This window comes from Trichechus manatus, unplaced genomic scaffold (genome assembly GCF_000243295.1).
Source record: "Trichechus manatus latirostris isolate Lorelei unplaced genomic scaffold, TriManLat1.0 scaffold00039, whole genome shotgun sequence".
NCBI classification, from domain to species: domain Eukaryota; kingdom Metazoa; phylum Chordata; class Mammalia; order Sirenia; family Trichechidae; genus Trichechus; species Trichechus manatus.
The window spans coordinates 14,154,805-14,161,564 of record NW_004443975.1 but is presented as its reverse complement, the minus strand read 5'-3'; positions in this window follow the sequence as shown (position 1 = coordinate 14,161,564).

The window sequence follows — 6,760 nt, the reverse complement described above, 5'->3', positions numbered from 1 at the left end:
GCCGCCCCGCGCTGCCAGCGCTCCCGGCCACCCCGCACCGGGACCGCGGGCCAGGAGCTGCTGGAACGGCCGCCGGCGGCAGAAAGGAGCCGGAGCCGGCTCTGATCAGCCAGACTGAATGCGGCCCGCCGAGCGTCGAGGGAGCGGAGCCGCCAGGCCCAGTCCCCGGGACTCCGGCCGTCCTAGGGGTCGCCGGCCGTGGCGTTCGTCCCGGGGAGAAGAGCACGGGGCGAGGCTGGCGGGCCTGCGCCTCCTCGGCGGGAAAGTATCAGGGCAATTGCGGGAAAGTTGCCTTGAGGTACACGAGGGACCAGAGATGCCAAAAGGAACTGCGGAGAGTCTGCCTCAAAGAAAAACACTAAAGAAATAGAGCTTTTTCTTCTTCTTTTTTTCTGTCCCCCTCTCCTGTCTCGGGGTGGGGAGCGGAGTGAAATAACCACAGTGGAATAATACATTATGAGCGCAATGGCATGGTTGGCTATGATCGTTCTCTTTTACCAGATTGGAGGTGTGTGGAGACGTATTTCAAGCTCCGGGAGTAATAAGTAAGCTAAGTGGCAGCGATGTACTCATGTAATTTTTTGAAGTATTGATCTGAAATCCGGAAATGCAAAAGGAGCTGTTGAAAAGAAACCCCCTTGGGTACTTCTGAAAAGCAAATTCTAATATATATACGCATACACAGACCCATTGCAGCTCTTCACAACATTGTTTAACAGGCATAAAATCATCTTAAACAGGAAAGGATTTTGTGTCCCTTTCCTCAGACAACACACCAAGACAAACACACATTCACCCCTTTAATAAGAGCTAATGAGTGTTTAGGGCACACCATTTGGTCCCTACACCTTTGGGGATTAGCAGGTCATCGCCAGCAAAGTTGGATTCTGGGTAATTTCCATAGAAATCAGAAAAGAACTTCCCAGAGGGTCTACCCTGGATCTATTTGGAGCAGGAAGGCTGCAAGCCTGCCTTTCCCTAACAACAGACACTTAGCAGAAAATTTTCACCAACTCAGGGTGCAGCAGATCTGGATATAAGTGCTGATTCCGACTCTCATCTGTTGTATCTATTCATCCAGAGCATGTGTTTGTTTCTCTCTAAAATGGTAATAGCCAAACTCAATATTAAAAAGGGAAAAGTACTTGTACAAGTGTCCAGGTGAAAAAAATTCTCTGTTGATAAAGGACGTTCGGTAAAAAAGCTTTGTCCTTGCTTCAGGAAATGGGGTGCTGCTTTTAAAGATAATTATCATCTATAAATTATGAATTCATTGCTAATGCCTAAATATCTAAGCTCAAACAAACTAGGGATTTATACAATTGCACAAGAGTTCTTAACAGCTTTTTCCTCTGATGCCCAAAAGGGGAAAGTAACTTCAAAAAGAAATGTAACTCATTTAATGAGATGATTATTTCATTATAGTGTCAAATGAGTGGATTATTATATTTCAGTTAAGTAAAAATTCAAGCCATCGAGGCTGAAAAATTGGGAAAGATGACAAACTTCGTCATCATTTATCAAACCTTAAATATGGAATAATTACCAGATCATTAACATAGACAAAGATTGTATTTTTTTTTTCTTAATTAAACATCTCTAAGCGAATAGTTGAAGGAGCCCTGGTTGGCACAATGGTTAAGTGCTTGGCTGTTAACCGAGAAGTCGGCAGTTCAAACCCACTAGCGTCTCCTTGGAGCCCTGATGGCGCAGTGGTTAAGAACTACAGCTGCCAATCAAAAAGTCAGCGGTTCGAATCACCAGCCCTTCACTGAAAACCCTATGGGGTAGTTCTACTCTGTCATATCGGGTCACTATGAGTCGGAATCGACTCAGCGGCAACGGGTAGTGTCTCCTCTGGAGAAAAGACCTGGCAATCTGCTCCCATAAAGATTCCTGCCTAGGAAACCCTATGGGACAGTTCTACTCTGTCATAGGGTTGCTATGAGTCGAAACGGATTTGAGGGCACCCAACAGCAACACAAGTGTTTAACTTATAATCAAATGATAGAGTAGTAGAAACAAATCCGATTATATAGATGGACATTTACTCAGTCACAGTGCTTCTAAGTTTCTTTGTGCAAAAAGAGGTGACTTTGTTGCTATTTTCGAGTCATAAATGGGAAAACAATCTCCTAAATACTGTTCTTAGTGTTTAAATTTGTAACACCAGCCAGCCGATTGCCATATGCCTTATCTATGTAAAGTAACTGGGGAAGCCTTAATGTTTACATCTTCACTGTATTTGGGTGTTGTGACCTGATTAACACTGAGGCATAGCTTTGTTCCTACAAACATCATAAAAAAATATTGTTTCTCTCAGTGCATAGTGCTATGTGTTAAACAAAGCCAAAAGATGCAAACATGGGCCAACGTATAAGATACAATGTAATATTGAACAAATGTACTAAACTACTTCCTTTGTGTGCACTCAAACAGTTAAGGATGTTCGATGAGGACAAGAAGTGAGGACTGAGTGAGAGCCAGGTCTTCACAATAATCCTCAAGGTCAAGGTGGCATTCCTGAAGGAACTAGAATTGAAAAGAGAAAGGCTTGGAGAAAACTTGGGAATAATAAATCCCAAGGTATAACCCAAAATCAAACCCACTGCCGTTGAGTCAATTCCAACTTCTAGTGACCCTACAGGACAAAGTTGAACTTCCCCAAAGGGTTTCCAAGGCTGTAATCTTTACGGAAGCCCACTGCCGCATCTTTCTCCCACGGAACAGCTGGTGAGCTTGAACCACCAACCTTCCGGTTAGCAGCCAAGTGCTTAACTGTTGCGCCACCAGGGCTCCTTCAAATCGCAGGGTATAGGTGATATTAAATCAGCAAGAAGTAGGGGATGAGCTCAGGAGTAGAAAAGTGAGGCATGGAGCGGTCGAGGTGGTTGAGGCCAGCCTGGTGAGACCTCCTGCAACAACTTCCCAGGCCTAGAGACGGGCCCATGAGAAGGAGGTGGTGACTGCAGCTTTGGGAGGGGTGGTAGAAATGGAGGCAGGGCTGGTTGCTTGGACAGAGAGGCCTACACGTCTTTCTGTGAAATTCAAGGTCAGGGTGCACTTGTGACCCAGGACTCCTGGTTGGCACAATGGTTAAGTGTTTGGCTGTTAACCGAAAAGTCAGCAGTTCAAACCCACCAGTATCTCCTTGAAGCCCTGGTGGCTCAGTGGTTAAGACCTATGGCTGCTAACCACAAGGTTGGCGGTTCAAATCCACAAGGTTGGTGGTTCAAATCACCAGCCCTCCTTGGAAACTCTGTGGGGCAGTTCTGTTCTGTAGGTCGCTTTGAAGTTCTGTATCTGTGTTTCTGACATGGTAGCCACTTGCCACGTAGAGCTACGGAGTACTCGAAATGTGGCTAGTCTGAACTGAGATGTGCTATGTACACCTGTGCTACGTACACTCATTTTTAAAATACACACTGGGTGTTGAACACTTAATATGAACAAAAGAATGTACAATATCTCAATTATTTTTATATTGATTAAAAAGGGGTCCCTCGGTGGTGCAAAGGGTTAAGTGTTCAACTGCTAATCAAAAGGTTGGCTGTTCAAATCCATCCAGAGGCACCTTGGAAGAAAGGCTTGGTGATCTCCTTTCAAAAGGTCACAGCCTTGAAAACCCTACGGAGCAGATCTACTCTGCACACATGCGGTTGCCATAAGTCAGAATCGACTTGACAGCAGCTAACAACAACGTGTTAAAGTGTTTATATTTTGGATATGTTGGGTTAAATAAGATACCTTATTAAAATTAATTTCACTTGTTTTTACTTTTTTAAAAAAATACAATATTAGAAAATTGTAAATGACATACGTAGTTCACATATTTCTATTGGACAGTGCTATTCTAGAACTTGTAATTTTTCCTTTAATTTGAGGTCATTTTGATGCCAAAGGCACCAGAAGCACAGAATTTTAGACCTGGAAGGAACTTGAGAGTTTATCCAGGCCAGTGGTTTTCCAAGCGTGTTAGGATGAGCCAGAGGGAAGAGGTAGTAATGCAACTGGGGGCAGAGGAATTGAACTGGGAGTAGGGATGATATAGAGAGAGAGAAAGAGAGAGAGAGAGAGAGAGAGACCCTGGGTGGTGCAGATGATTAAGGGCTCTGCTACTAACTGAAAAGTTGGCAGTTCGAATGCACCCAGAGGCACTTTGGAATAAAGGCCTGGTGATCTACTTCTGAAAGATCACAGCCGTTGAAAATCCTACGGAGTGCTGTTCTACTCTGACACACACGTGGGGTCACCATGAGTCAGAATCAACTCAATTGGTAAATGGATTGGTGTATATATGTGTATGTATATGTATGTGTATATATGTGTATATATGTGTATATATGCGTATATATGTATATATATACATGGAAGACAATCATAATTACAAAGAGTGCTGACAGATAAAACATACAAGTATATTATGGATTATAATGAGATGAATTACCATGAATTTATCTATAAATTATATATATATTACATATGTTATATATAGAAATTTGTATTATACATGAGAGGCCATAGTAAGGTTTCCTTTGAAGAAAGGATTCTGGTTATGTTGTTTTGTTTTGAATCCTGACCAATCCTTTAGAGGCAATTTGAGGCCCAGAGAGTGGAAGTGGCATGGCCAAAGCCACGCTTGACCCCAGGACTTGGCCTCAGAGCCCTCTTCAAAGCTGGGCCTGTCTTTGCTGACCACACGGAGACACTGACTGGGCTGGGTGATTAATGAGCATGCTCCCTCCACTGAGAAGAGCAGATCCTCTTTCCAGGCAGTTAGCCTCTTCCTCCCCCTCCCCCCGCTCATCTTCTGTGACCTCACAAGCCCCACTATCCCCTGTCAGAAGAGGGACCTGCTTAGCCCCATGGGTGTGGACTATGGACCCAAACCTATTTTCTTTACGAAAATAACAAAAACTAACTCCCTGGCAGTAGGTCTCCAGCGACACCTTCCTCTGTGATGGATGCCCTATTATTATTATATTATCATGTGTTGCTACTTCAAAGCCTGTTAACATTTTTCCCCTTTGCCAAGCTGAGCAATCATGTTTTATCGTTAGGAAATGCAGTCAGCCCCATAGTCCCTCAACCCCAGGAGGCTGGATCTGACAGTGTTACTGAGGTATGTTGTGGGATACCAAGTTCAAAGTTACACATGAGCTCTAAGCGTCCTAAATCCTCTCAGGCCTTGTGTCTGGTCTAAGGCTAAGGGATTAATTTAACCCTCTCAACATCTCCTAGTGTGTTTAGACTGTGTGGCTTCTAGATATAATGCGTTCCTTTAGATTACCAAGTGCGCCATAATACGCCTCATTTATCTTTACATTTAAGCATTAACTGAACTCTAATTCTAAAGATCTGGAGTTTGAGAAATAGTAATGGCGAACATTTATTATTTTGCTCCGTGCCAAGCACTATTATGATTTAAATGCATGCGTTCACTGAAATCTTCACATCAATGTGACATATATTTTATTGACCTTAGTTTGAAGATGAGGGAACAGAAATACAGATGGGTTAAGTAATTTGCCCAAAGTCACACAGCTAGAGAGCCGCAGAGTCCAAAAGGGAACCCAGACAATCTGGCATCAGAACATCTGCTTATAACCTTTATGTTATTTAAGTCATTCTTTTTGTGATTTTATAAAGTGCTATCACATATCCCCCTCTGCCTCCAGACTCCCAGGGTATTTTTAATTGCCTCTTCTAGAGAATTCTCTATTTAGTCCTCTATTTTCTTCTGAACTTCTCCAAGTCCATTATGTCCTCCCATGGGCTCACTTTCATAATGACATCATTCGTATGTGGGACTGGATCACAACCTTGACTTTGTTTCCAGAATCTTCCCATACATTGCTTTAAATTGCATCCTTTTAATTGCTACTGCAAGTTGGACTGACACATTCCAAGTCCAGTCTATGACATCTCTGTTCCCAAGACCATGCTCTGCTCACCATCATAACCCTAACCCTGGAAATGGCGCATAAGTATGAGCTCAATAAGTTTCTGTTGAATGAATGAACTGATCATTTTTCTTATATATACCTGTCTTAGGAATCTATGGGGCCCTGGTGGCGCAGTGGTTAAGAGCTCAGGCTGCTAACCAAACAGTTTGAATTGACCAGTTGCTCTTTGGAAACCCTGTGGAGCAGTTCTACTCTGTCCTATAGGGCTCGCTATGAGTTGGAATTGACAGCAATGAGTTTGGTTCTGGTTATTTTGGTTATCTAGTGCTACTATAACAGAAATACCACAAGTGGATGGCTTTAACAAACATAAGTTTATTCTCTCACAGTCTAGGAGGCTAGAAGTCTGAATTCAGGGTGCCAGCTCCAGGGGAAGGTTTTCTCTCTGTCGGCTCTGACAGAAGGTCCTTGTCATGAGTGTTCCCTGGTCTAGGAACTTCTCAGAGCAGGAACCCCAGGTCCAAAGGACACATGTGCTCCTGGCTCTCCTGGCTTCGTAGTATGAGGTCTCCCCGTCTCTCTTTTATATCTCAAAAGAGATTGGCTTAAGACACAACCTAATCTTGTAGATTGAGTCCTGCCTCATTAACATAACTACCTCTAATCCTGCCTCGTTAACATCATACAGATGGAATTTACAACACAGAGGAAAATCACATCAGATGACAAAACGGTGGACAGTTACCCAATACTGGAAATCATGGCCTAGCCAAGTTGACACACATTTTGGGGGGACACAATTCAATCCATAACAATACCCTTGAACATTTTTTTTCCTAGATGCATACATACCC